This window comes from Paralichthys olivaceus, chromosome 3 (assembly GCF_024713975.1).
Source record: "Paralichthys olivaceus isolate ysfri-2021 chromosome 3, ASM2471397v2, whole genome shotgun sequence".
Lineage (NCBI taxonomy): Eukaryota > Metazoa > Chordata > Actinopteri > Pleuronectiformes > Paralichthyidae > Paralichthys > Paralichthys olivaceus.
Genome location: NC_091095.1, coordinates 24,162,215 through 24,176,530, shown reverse-complemented (window position 1 = coordinate 24,176,530; position 14,316 = coordinate 24,162,215). Strand labels below are relative to the sequence as shown.

Sequence of the window (14,316 nt, the reverse complement as noted above, 5' to 3'; positions counted from 1 at the left end):
CACGGTGAAGAACTGATACCCTCTCCCTCTCATGGCATCAGCCTTCGAGCTCCTGGAGGGGGCCTCCATCTTCACCAAACTAGACCTCCGCAATGCCTACTACCTGGTCCGCAGCCGTGAGGGGGACGAGTGGAAGACGGCCTTCAACACTCCTACCGGGCATTACGAATATCTGGTCATGCCCTTTGGCCTAACCAACGCCCCTGCCGTCTTCCAGGCCCTAGTAAATGATGTGCTCCGTGACATGCTCAACAAAAATGTCTTTGTCTACCTGGATGACATTCTCATCTTCTCCCGAACCAAGGAGGATCACGTCCACCATGTCCAGGCAGTCCTCCAACGACTTCTGCAGAACTCCCTCTTCGTAAAGGCTGAGAAGTGCGAGTTCCATGCCTCCTCGGTCACCTTCTTGGGGTCCGTCATCAGCCAGGGGAGCATCCAGATGGATCCCAGCAAGGTCTCTGCTGTCGCCGCCTGGCCCATCCCTGAGTCCAGGAAGCAGTTACAGAGGTTCCTGGGCTTTGCAAATTTCTACCGCCGCTTCATCCGTGGGTACAGCACGATGGCCGCCCCGCTCACTGCCCTTACCTCCTCCAAGATCCCCTTCAGTTGGTCTCCTCCTGCCGCTGCAGCCTTCAAAGCCCTCAAAGCCCGCTTCACCTCTGCCCCCATCCTTTGCATGCCAGACCCTGACAGACAATTTGTGGTGGAGGTGGATGCCTCTGACATTGGGGTAGGGGGGGTCCTCTCACAGCGGACAGCCTACGACCAGAAGCTCCATCCCTGCGCCTTCTTCTCTCGGCGACTCTCTCCAGCCGAAATGAATTATGACATTGGCAACCGCGAGCTACTAGCGGTTAAGCTGGCGCTGGAGGAATGGCGCCATTGGTTGGAGGGGGCCAAACAGCCATTCCTTGTCTGGACCGACCACAAGAACCTGGAGTACATTCGGTCGGCCAGGAGGCTAAATTCCAGACAGGCTAGGTGGTCCTTGTTCTTCACACGGTTCAACTTTACTCTCTCATACCGCCCAGGCTCCCGCAATGTGAAGCCTGATGCCCTGTCTCGCCAGTTCTTCAAGGAAGAAGAGGAATCTGCTTCTAGTGGTAACACCATCCTTCCGACCAATCGCCTGGTTGCTGCCCTCACCTGGGGGGTTGAGGAGAGAGTCAAGACAGCCTTGGAGAATCAACCAGGGCCCAGTACCTGCCCTCCCGACCGGCTCTTCGTCCCGACTGCTCTACGTTCTGAGGTTCTGCAGTGGGCCCACAGCACTCACCTAACCTGCCACCCTGGGATCCGTCGGACCAAGGAGGTACTGCAGCGGAGGTTCTGGTGGGCCTCTCTGGACAAGGACACACAAGAATTTGTCAAGGCTTGCCCAGTCTGCAGCCAACACAAACCCTCCCATCAGGCCCCTGCTGGACTCCTGCAACCTCTTCCTGTGCCCCATCGCCCCTGGTCGCACATCTCTCTAGACTTTGTCACAGGTCTACCACCTTCTCAGGGCCATACCACCATCCTGACTGTTGTGGACCGGTTCAGCAAGATGGCTCACTTCATTCCCCTGCCCAAGCTCCCCTCGGCCAAGGAAACGGCTGAACTGATTCTCCAGCATGTCTTTCGCCTCCACGGCCTTCCTGTCGACGTGGTGTCTGATCGAGGACCCCAGTTCTCTTCGGTGTTCTGGAGAGAATTCTGCACCCTCATTGGGGCCTCGGCTAGCCTGTCCTCCGGATTCCACCCTCAGTCGAATGGGCAAACCGAGAGGAAGAACCAGGAGATGGAGGTGGCACTCCGCTGCATGGTCTCCAGTCGCCCCTCGTCCTGGTCACAGCAGCTGCTATGGGTGGAGTATGCCCACAACACCCTGACCAGTTCCTCTACCGGCCTTTCACCCTTCCAGTGTGCTTATGGGTACCAGCCTCCACTGTTTCCTGCCCTGGAGAAGGACACGTCCTGCCCCTCCGTCCAGAGCTTCATTCGCCAGTGTCGCCGCACCTGGGCCAGAGCCAGAACCACCCTCCTACGGTCTGTGGGTCGCTACACGAGGACCGCCAATTGTCGACGCACCAAGGCTCCCACCTACCAGGTCGGCCAAAAGGTTTGGTTATCAACCAGGGATCTTCCACTTCGGGTCGACTCTAAAAAACTGGCGCCCAAGTTTATTGGTCCCTTCAAGATCCAAAAAATCATCAACCCAGCTGCGGTTCGGCTCCAGCTCCCGCGCTCCATGAGGGTCCATCCCACATTCCACATCTCCAGAGTCAAGCCTGTTCTAGAGAGTCCACTGGTTCCCGCTACTCCTCCTCCTCCGCCTCCTCGCTTGATTGATGGAGGTCCTGTCTACACTGTGCGACGTCTGATCCGTTCCCGACGACGTGGGAGGGGCATCCAGTATCTGGTCGACTGGGAGGGGTATGGGCCAGAAGAGAGGCTATGGGTTCCTGCTCGTCACATCCTGGGACCCAATCTCATTGCTGACTTTCATCTGCAACACCCAGACCAGCCCGCTAAGGCGGCTGTCTCGTCCAGGGTGCCTCGTCACAGTGCTCCCACTGAATCCACGCCCTCTGCTCCAGACATGGAAGACTCCCTCTCCTCTTCAGGGGATTCCTCATCCGACGATGAGGGGTTCCCCCCGCCCTGCTGAGGGTATGGACTGGTCCGGCTCGGAGGAATTCTAAGTGCACCTTCAGGCCCTCCCTCCCTCCCTTCCTCCCTGCATTCCGGCTTTTTGGGACGTCAGGAGCCGTCCCTTGATGGGGGGGCTCTGTCACAGTCAGTCACCCATCCTCCCACTTCTCAGTCAGTCTCCCATCCTTCCACCTCTCAGTACTTTTCCATGGACTCCGCCTCTGCCTCATCTGCCAGCCAAGCCACACCCTCTCACAATCCAACACTGCTGCTCCTCATCACCTGCAATCAAGCCCAGTATATATTCACCAGCTCCACTCTCAGTCAGTGCCAGATTGTTCTACGCCTTCATGCCAGACTTTCCAGCGTTTATCCCCGGACTGATTCTTCGTTGCCGACCCTGCCTGTTCCTGACTATCCTGCCTCGTCCGAAACCGGGTAATCACCTCTGCCTTCCGTCCCTGACCAAGTCTTCTGCCTGTTGCTATCTGACCAAGTCTTCTGCCTGTTGCTGTCTGACCAAGTCGTCGGCCTGTTGCTGTCTGTATTGCCTGCCACCTGATCTGCTAAGAGCCGACAATAAAGACTGTTACCAACTGTCCATGCTTGTTGTGCTGCATTTGGGTTCCAAAACCATACCCGTTACATCTATATCTTGTTTATTTATAAGATGTTAGTAGAATTATTTTGAAAGCTGAAGTGTGGATTGTCTTTATATGTCCAATGAAGTCAGTAATTACCCAAAACTCTCTTGTTTGATTTTCCTAAATTGTCATAAGGAGAGGGATAGCTTTTTGTCTTTGTTCTGTAGGACAAATAACAAACAGTAAGTCAGTTGTACATGTGCCACAGACTCCATCTCCATTTTGTGACTCAGTTATCTAATAAAATAGACAAAATAAATAAAACATGGCCTCGGAGCATAATCCACCCAGTGATAGCAAGCTGAAAACTGCTGTCTGTATAGTTACTTTAATCTGCCACTAAGATGTTGATCCCAGTGCTTTTTATGGCATCACATGCTTTGAATTCTAGTTTAAATGAGTGAAAAGCAGAATATTGACAATAATTGTTTCCAGCCCACATTTCTGACACTGACTCAGAAAGAAAAAAGTCAAACTAGATCACTGGCTTTAATTGCAGACTTAATTTGGTTTGAGGGCTTTTAAGTGCTTTCCTCTGTCTGTTTCTGTGCTCACTAATTGGCAAAATTCACCTCCACTCATTAGTATGCTTGTACACCTTTGCACAACATAATTGAAGCACCAGAATGAATATTTCCCTGAATATGTTATTCACAGGAGTTTCAAATGGTTTTGTAATAGCAAATCAAACAAGGTTACTGTGAAATCAGGTCACTGCAAATACGCAAACAGCACTGCCACGTGCTGGCAGTATTTTTGCCATATGCAATACCACTTGGTAAGAAACCGCTCAAACAAAGCTATTTTTGTGTTGCATCATACAGAGCTGGAAGACCTTGGGACAGAATGATTGTAGATGCTTTGTTTCCATTATTCAAAAGTTTGCCTGTTGTTGTGCATCTGTAAACATCAAATGTATTTCATATTAAGAGATTATATCAGGATAGAAATAGAGTAATTGACCCTGACCTGTCCTCTGAGTTAGTTTCCCTTTTTTGTCACAAAATCATGGCTCATTATTTACCTCACCCAACACCTCCCCTCTCCATACGTCTCCCACAATAACCCAAAATCTTTATCTTTCATCGTTCCCTCATTCACGCTTCTTTCTATCCCTTATCTCTGCCACTGCCATCAGCACCGTAATGTCTTCTTTTTTTTCCAACACCCCTTCTCCTGTTGGGGATATGCACGAGTCAATGTTTGCATGGTTGACTGTTCTCAAAGGGAACATTCAGTTATTTCTTTGATGCTTCAGTGACGGACACTAAAGCACCACTCCCTGTACAAATGGTTAGCCTAAGTCTTTCTTTAGCAGAAATGCAGATATGTTGATCTAAATAACCTTTGGATTTTGTTGTGTTGAGGTCATGGTTACTTACCCTCAACCAGACTGTGTTGGGCTTTTGAGTAACAGAATAGCTTTGATGAAGATATATCTGTTTCTGAAAGACATACGCAGCAGCAGTGTGTAACACTTCAGACCTTTTTTTCGTGTGAGTGAACTCATCTCAGTGAGTTCCATTTCATGGTTTTTTAACTGCATCATGATTGTTTCCTAACAACCAAATGTTTTAATCAGCGTTCAATCAACCTATATCCCAACTTTTTGTTCCCTCTTCTTGGTGATCACCATAAAGCTCTGGTAGAATCAATTCAGGGTAGGAAGCTATGGCAAGGGCTACCACGGGCATGTACTTTTTTTCTCTTTGTAAACATGTTGTAAACCTACTTTCTTGTATACCTGCAATTTTCTGTGTTTATCTGCACTTTCGTCCCATTTTTTTTCCTAATGCACTCGCTCAACCAGCTTAGCCTTTTTGTTCCTTCACTCTCTTTCTCCTATTTTGTTTTCACACTAGTCATCCAAGTGCACTTAATGTGTTGATGCATGTCTGTATGTGACCGATTATGTGAACTGTGAGACAACAGATGAGGTTGTTTTGTCTTTTTTACTCATTTTATTTTGTATTTGTCACTGGCCTGAAAATTAGCCATTTTCCCCAGTACTCCGAATGACTAATCTGTGCCTGGTGTCTCCCATACTGTGCTTTATCTACTCAGAGGGCAGCAACGTTCTCTGAACTTGAAAGGAACAAACTATAAATGTTCACCAGAGTACCATGGTATCACCTAATGCTGCCTTGAATTCTTCTCACCCATAAACCAGTTCCATATTTATCATTCAGCTGCTTCTTCTCTCACTCCTTCGCTATGTTGTTCCTTTTCTATCAGTATCCATTACCCCAATCTATACCACATCTTCTCTCAAACCATTCGCCCATCCATTCCCCTTTAGACTGTTCCCTTCAATTCTCTAGTGTCCATCCTTCATGTTCTTCATTCATTTTCCCTTCCTCCTCATAAGACTCCCTTGGTCATAAATCTCTATTTTTCTACCTTTCCTTCATAATTTTCCCTTTTTCGTGTCATTCCATTGCTTCTTCTCTTGAATTCTTCTCATCTTCAATTTGCAGCACACTGCAATTCCGTCCTCCACTTTCCATCCTATTCTCCTGCTACCTTTTCTTCCCATTCTCTCTCACCCCCTCTCCATCCCTCTTTTTACCAGCAGGGGATGGAGCGTTGTCCTGTGGAGGAGAGGATGATTCATGATTGACTGGCAAGGGAGAAGGAGACATATTAATCAAGAGGCGGCCGTAGAGCTCTGCCATAATGCAAATGGAGTGTTAATTGAGTGCTGGATGGCTTTGAATAATGGCTTGGGCTTTTCACTTCAATCAATGCACATCACAACAATGGGCTGACAGCGCGCTTTCACAATGTAGGATAAAACCCATAATGCTATGTTTTTTCCATTTTCTTTGTTTCACAATAGCACCGGAGGTTGGCTGTTTATGCCTGCATATCAGGACATAGACATTAATTAAGAGAAATCACAGGTTATTGAATAGATTTTGGATTATTCTCTGCATCTGTTTTGATATCCAAGTGTGAAAGGAGACCCGGAGATGAATGCAGTCAAATAGAATGACGACGCAGTGTTCATTCAGCTTGAGGCTAAATGAAGAGAGATGAGATGCCACAAGTTTAGCATCTGAAGAAACCCTGGCAGACTTCTGCATTGCATGGGCTTCCATTGGTCATGAAACTGAGCATTTTTGTGTTGCAGTCCCACACAAGCAGGTGTGTATTATAAAAGTTGTCTTGAAAAATGATAAAAACGGACTGCATTATATTTATCCCCAGCTAGCTCCTTTAAGCTTCTTTCCAGCTACGGCAGGCTGCTGTTTGCATTGATTAAGAACTGCTGAATCCACTATGTTTACCTGCCCAGCAACAAATGATTAGATGTTAACTATCAACATAGCTAGAGATGTCTTTTTTCTTAGGATCTGGTGGAGACATGCAGAGTACACATTGGAGTAATATCCATTAGATGCACGTTTTAGCTGTAATGGCATTATTAGCTGATCATCAATTTTTTCGGTGTGTTACTGCTCCCAGGGAAATCTGTGGATGCAGATTTAGCACATATTCCGTCACCATTGACAGCCTACACATCACATTTGAAGGGCAGAACATATGACAGACCAGATGATTCATTTCCAAGCATCAAATAAAAAAATATCTGAAGTATATCTTGATGCTGGCATTGCTCTTTAACACGGGATTTCTTTACTATAGCGCTCTGATTCTGGCTGCCCCAGAGTTGCTACAAAATCAATTGAAACACATTTGAGATTGAGTCAACTGCAACAACTCCCCTTTGTTTTTCAAAATCACCCTTGCAATATTATTTGAGAGATTATTTTTCATACTCTCCAGCTGCCGATGGATGAACTATAAACTACTGAAATATGCTTTGAGTTTGAAGTGGGCATCATCCCAAACACACCAAATCCCAGTCCCCAAACACACACACAGACATGAATGAATACATGTAAACACCCACTTCACTGCAGCACAACATCTGGTGTGTCTTTACTCCCCATCCCCACTCCCTTCTGCACCCCATCCCTCACAGGAGACTAATAGACTCATTAGTTGTCTATCCAATAGAAAACAGAATGCAGGAACTAACTGGGCACTGGTAATGCTATCCTGCCCTATCCTTAATTACAAAGCATCAGGCTGCTAAATGAGCTCTGCTGAGGGAACCCGTGGGGAAAACCGTTCAGCAAACATAGGATCTCTACAGTTGCAGAGAGGTGCTTCATCGCCATTACACTGGAATCCACAGGATTAAGGCGAGCTCAGTGGTGAGGACAAGGTCTTACAGGCACGATGAGTGCTGCTTCTGGCAACTGATATCTAAAACCACTTTCTGTAACATGATTTAAGATAATGTGGGAAAAGAACACATTTGGTATCGTTATCAACCTTCTCTAATTACTTTAAGTCTTCTTTGAAAAATCGTAAATTAGTCCGCTTATCATACTGACTGAAGGATGGAAAGACATTGACCAAAACTGCTAATCTTTTGCCAAAGCCTAGTTCTGCTGAATATTCCACCCCACATCCACCTCTTTGTTTACAGATCGTGTCATTAAACCCCCCTTCCTGTGAACACATGGTACTACCCTCATCAGGCTAATAAGAAAAATAATCTGTTGATGTGTCCAACAGCTGATCATTTTGCTAGTGTTTGGATGGGGCTGAGCATAATGTTTCACACTGTCAGGATACATACGGTATGAAATGAAACCATATAAAAGCCATTTGCATAGGGAAGCGAGACTTGGATCTTGGATCTTTCAAATAGGGACACGTGGAGATGTTTCTGAGTCGAGATGGAAACAGGTGTCAAGTGCATGGCTGTTGACACATCTGAATGTATCATAATTTGTTTTTTATCAAGCTATCTGCTCTGGAGGCAAGTCCTCAGATCTACTGATTGAAACACTGCTGGGCTGACACTGCATTTTCCACTTCACTAACCCCCTCTCCCTGGCATATCATGGCATTTCCTATTAAAAAAATAAATAATAATAACAATAATTCCATAAAATTGGCAGAATTAAATTAACAAAGTAATAATCAGATGCCCCTCAAACACTAATCCCATTCAATAACCCCCCAAAATGAGATGTTTAATGTCATCATGCTCTGACAATGGGAATAACTCATATGAAAGCAGAGGGTTGGGTTAGAAGATTGAGATAAACTGCAGTCATATAGCAAAGCTAAGTATCCACGCTAATAGTCAAATATTTAAAGACAGAAACTTTCAAATTGATTTATAACACAGACTACAGTGGTTTGACACTTTATTTAATTGCTGGGTTAAGTACATACTTAGAATAGTTACCTTGCAACCCTAATTGTTTTCAAAGATGAAAGCTGCGTGATGTCTCAAGAATGGAGAATTAAGTAAACCTTTAAACACATATGGGCCTAAAACAGCACTTCATTGCATAAGGAAGTGGGTATGAATACTGATGCATTGTTTCATGTACCACTGAGACAGAGAAATGGAATTCAGTAGGACCAGTTTGATTAATGAATCCATCCAAGCTTAAGACCTTGGACACCGAAACACTGCAAAGTTGTTTATATTGTCATAAGATGGGATTTTACAACTGTTTAACTATTGCTTCATCACAGCAGCAATCATTATTCCTCTATCGTGCCAATCCTTAGGTCAATAGTATAATTACCAGTTCATATTTCATAGAGATTTCAAGTCCAACTTTTCTCGTGCTGCAGCCCTCTGATTCAGCACAGTGTTGTCACTGAAATAAATGAAGTAGCTCTGCTTCCTAAAACAGTTCCATCATCAGTCTGAAAATAGACTTTAACGTGCTGTACTGTTTTTTTTTATCTGCCACTGGATGTTTCTTGCTGGGTGGGGGTAATGGCCACTTGCTAAGGACTTCTGAAATTAAGGTTTTGGTGTATTTTCCAACACAGACAGGCATGATAAAGGTTCAAATTAGTGTTTAGTATTAAGTCCAATGATGAGTGTATGAAGCTAAATTACAGTGCTGACTCAAACAAAGGTTTCACTAGCAAACCAGGATTTGTAGGTCAGACTTTGTCTAATTTTTGACCCAGACAAAATGTTGCTGAGAGACTGGTTGCCAACCATAACCAGCTCATCTCCACTGGTCTCCAGCTTCACTCATTCTCCCGCCGGCTTCTCAGTCATCCAGCTCCGCTCACAACTCAGACTTCTTTGGCTTCATCCTGCGCACCACCATTTCCTCTTTGCCCTCAGTCTTCACCTGCCAGAACCCTGATCTCCACAATAAATCAAAACGTAATTAATTGTAGGTGTTTTCTGATTTAAGGTTGAAATATTCAGACAACTTTCCTTATTGATACATCTTACTGCACAGTATATTAGTTTAGTTCAGTCATCCACTGTAGGTGGTTCAGAAACAAAGACAAACAGTTAATGTGAATTGAATCCCAGATTTTCTTTTTTTTTCTTGCAGATGTTTTAATCTCACAATTTATTGAGTGTATTTTCCTATTATTCTCTAATAACCAGATGTGCCATTTATACATACACTTAATAAAATAGTCCAAATTGAAAACTAGAAACAAATCATCAGAATGGCACCAGGAGTCCAACGAAATGAAACCACATTTCAATTGACTAGGTCTGGATATTTATTTGGATTTATAATTGATGGTGGGTTTTGGATTGTGGTGGTGGATCTCGATGGCAGCTGATCATGGACTATGATTACAGCAAGACAACTTGATATACAATACGCCTACTCTCATATTCTACTGGCAATAACTCCTCCAATGCGTTTGTCAATGCTGCTCCCTTCATTTTTATCAGACATTTTTATATGTATTAATACTTGAAACATGGATACACATTAACTTCCATAAAAGCTGTTTCTTCAAATTCATATTGTAAATATTGTAATTTTGTTGATGTTCTCAGTTACATGTGACATCTATTGCACTTCTGTCTGTCCTGGGAGAGGGATCCTTCACATTGTTTTAGTAGTTGTTCTTACTCTTATTGACGGTGAAGGGCAGAGCATGTTGCACCTTGTTAAGCCCTATGGGACAAACTGTAATTTGTGAATATAGGCCACATATAAAAAGTTGATTTAATTGCACACAGATATTGCACACATATCCATCTCTCTTTTTTTCATCAAGATCCATGAATTATTCTTGAAATGTTCCCCTGAAAGTAAAATAAAATTAAAATCCTTTGTCTTCAATACATTTATTGGAAGGGTATGTTTGATATCTTGAGTAAATAAGTAAGATTAGTAAACTTTAAGGACATGCGGCACTATAGCTGTAGTGTGACATTTCTAACCTGAGGAGAATGGATTTCTGAGATGCAGGGATAATTACATTCCATGACAACAAATGGATTCAAGGAAGGACAGGCATCACAAGCCAGTCAGAATTTACAGAGAAAAATAACTGCAAACCATTTCTTAACACCCATGACAGTCAAGGTCACATCTTCAGCAGTGTGAAACCAAGCAGAATGACTAATCAAGGCTCTGCTTGGGTTAAGATGTGCCACATTGTCTGAAGAATGTGGGAGGTTATGAAATCATCAGTTATCTAACCTCTACAGTACAGCGGACAACTGCATGATGGGACTCGAGCTCCCCAGAGTTTGAAGGGTTAGCTGACCACAGATAAAGTCCCTGGGGACACAACAATGGCTACACTGCATGAAGGTTAATCACACTTCAAAGGTCCAGTGTGTAAGATTCAGGTGAAAGGGAACTAGTGGCAGAAATGTAATGTAGAATAATTCTCATGTTTTCACTAGTTTGTTTCATCTAAATTGTATGAATTATAGTTTTCTTTACCCCAGAAAAGGTTCTTTATATTTAAATACTTTATATTTACATCGAGGGGACCCTCTCTACGGAGGCCACCTTTTTTTTTTACATTAGTCCAGACTGGACAAAAGTGAGGGGTGTTCAGCTGCAACATGCAATTTCAACACTAAATATCTCAAAATTCTACACACTGCACCTTTAAAGCATTTAGAAACCGAAGTGAAGAAAATAAAAAGAGATCCAAGACTGTGTCTTGTGAAAGTCCTTCATTCATTCTTGACAATCTGAATAATTCTAAATTAAAAATAGGAAATTAGGTCAAAAAAGGCTTCCAATTTTCAGTTTGGCAATGTTAGCAATCTATCTATCTATCTATCTATCGATAATGTACACTTTTGAACTGGGCATTGGCAGAATATTATGTTGTTAAAGGTGCTCAAATTATGTTGCAGATCTCTCTTGCAGATCTAGTTTACATTTTAAAGAATATTAGGTATTTCTGATCAGTTTCTTATTTTTCTGGCAGTTTTTGTATTGAGATCAGCAAAGCAGATTTTGACATGCTATTGACTGGTTGCAAATCTACTAAAACAAAACAACGCCCTCTAATGAGAAATTGATCAGCATGGACACAATGATAAAGTGCAACATGAGGCATCAGTATGATTATCAGGTGACAAAAAACACATCACAGATATTAATTATATAGGTTCATTGGTTGATCATCTAAAACCACAAATCCCATTCAAGACTGAAAAATAAAATCTATTTTTTGTTTATTTCCACATATATTCTAACACTCCAACAAACTTTATCATGGTACATTTAATGCTATTAAAACACGAGAGGACAATCAGGCCGATTTTAGACCCGATTTGCCCCTTCCGACAATCGCGGGCTTGTTCGCAGCTAGAGGAACTGTGCAGATTATCTGCCCAAACAGTGAATTGCGAGGGCTATACAAAATAATCTAACTGCTGCTGATCCCCGATCTTGAATCATAAATATCAAATATGTCTGACAGTAACTTGCAATAGCGAGAGAGCGAGCTAACTAGGAAGCGCCACCAACCGGATGTTGCATACTTGTGGAGCTGCGACTAAAAACTTGTGCTGCCAATTGTATATGTCAATTCCGCCTTCTCAGCCATGATTTCATTCATATTTGTATTATTTCTTCTTTTGCTGCAAAACAGACAAACACCACTGATCCTCCTCCACGTTTGTTTTTTCTCATGAAGCCATGAAGTGGGAAGTCAATAATGCAAGTCTTCCACATTCAAGTTCAGAAGGTGTCGGTAATGCGCCTGAAAGATGTTTGCAAACCACTGTATAAAAAAAAAAAAACTCAAGAGGAAGCTATTCCAATTCTGTGAGATCTCAAGTCTCTGGAATCACCACTGTGAAATCGTTTCCTGCAAGTGTGTGGTCTGATGTTCTGGCCAAATCCTCCAGTGTGTGCATTCTGAAGATTATAAGATTAAAAATCAGTTAAATGCGTCATTTTGTCTGAAATTTTTTTTAATCGGTCAAGAGTTGAAAATCCTCCAGTGTGCAGCCGCCCTAAGTGCTTACTGCCTTGACAGCATGTCCGCTCCTTGGTTTGGCAGCTTTCCAATTTCCAACTAGCATGATTTCTCATTTAATGGGTTAAATATGTAGTGTCAGGATTGAGGGTAAATTTATGCAGAAATCCACCAACCAAACTTCTACACATTTCAATGTCAAACTGTTGTCTCCTTGACGTAATCCTTTCATGGTAGGAAATTGCATGGTAGGAAATTGCAATGTCTTACCATTTGTCCATGAAGCACATTGTTAGGATTTTTAGAAGTCCTGCTCATGCCCCCAAATTTTAAGAGATCTGACTAGACAGAGAAAAAAACTAAGCCTGTTAAGTCAGAGGAAAGAGGGGCATCATAATCTTGTCTTGATTTGGAGTATTGCTGCATCTCTGGGGCTTTGTGTGCCCATGGTAACCTCAGAGAAACCGTTAGGTCCACAGGAAATAGAAGGCAGAGGCATGTGTTCTCCAGTTAGCTTCAGAGGGCAAATAGTGGAGGAAGGGGTAATTGAAGGCAGTTCATTAGATGCTGATCCAGATCCCCCCAGAGGGCCAGCGGAAGGCTGAAGGGAATAGGATTTACGCTGGGCAGAGAATTAGACGGAGGATTTGCTGCAGGCTTTGGCTCCTCTGGACGAGTCCTTACTCATCATACACTCCAGGCAGGCAGGCTCAGTTGCTAACACCACTGTAATACTCACATTATTAGTTGAGGGATATTACTAGGCAGTGCCACAGGGTTAAAAAGCAACAAGAAAGTCAAAGTAGAATTTTGAGTTAAAATTCTGGCCTCCAAATTGACTACCAATCCCTTTATTATTTATAGATAAATAGATTTTAGGTTTTAATTGAACTCTATATTTCATCTTTCAAATGACAATAAGAAAAGTTTAACTTACTTATGTTGTTGTAAGTTACTCCGGACGCACACAAACTGCTGAAGATCAAAGATCTATTTAGAAATAGATTGTCTGCTGTTATTGTAGGAGGAATTAGAGTATTATTTGTATCTCTGTTTGTGTGTGTGTGTGTGTGTGTGTGTGTGTGTGCAAACTAAACCAACTCAATAGAATTCTGATAACTTATTGGTAATTGGAAGGGCTTGCAGTCTGATTTTGTCTCCAGGCTACTTATTAAGAAGGCTGCTTCCCTTTGTTTCCAGTTGTTATGCTAAGCTTAGCTTATGTCTTCAGTGTGAGGCTTCCCTCAAAGGGGAATTATACTGTTATTTGACATCGCCAAACAGAATCATAACAGAACCCTCAAAAGCTTCTTTGCCAAATTATAAATTGTTTTTTTCCAGTGAAATAAACTGAATACAACCCAAATATACAAATGTAAAAACATTGAGGGAACACATCAACCACACATCAGATCTTAATGAATAAATGATTTAAGATGAAAATATTTACTGATGTACACTCTATAATTTGTTCAGAACAAAATGGAGTAACATCGGTCAATAGAAACCAAAATCATCATCCCATTGAGGGCTATATTCAAAACCACGCCAAGTAAACAATTGAAAACACAGGCTGATCCAAATTGCATGAATTTCATCATGGCGACTAATACTGTGACTGATTATGGCCTGTGTCTGCCTGTATGCACTCCAGACAACATCTGGCCAAACCGGTCATGCTAGATGATGTTACAAGCAGCATAACATTCACCACACCATCTTGACTCTGTCACGCCTGTCACATGTGCTCAGTGTGAACCTTTTCTCATCT

At 43.0% G+C, this 14,316-nt stretch overlaps 1 protein-coding gene across 1 annotated transcript in view; it reads left to right on the top strand.

The window, feature by feature from the left end:
* The window catches only part of LOC109625321 (inactive N-acetylated-alpha-linked acidic dipeptidase-like protein 2), a 428,309-nt gene that overhangs the window by 76,741 nt on the left and 337,252 nt on the right, over nt 1-14,316 (top strand). The gene's annotated exons all lie outside the window — the stretch shown is intronic.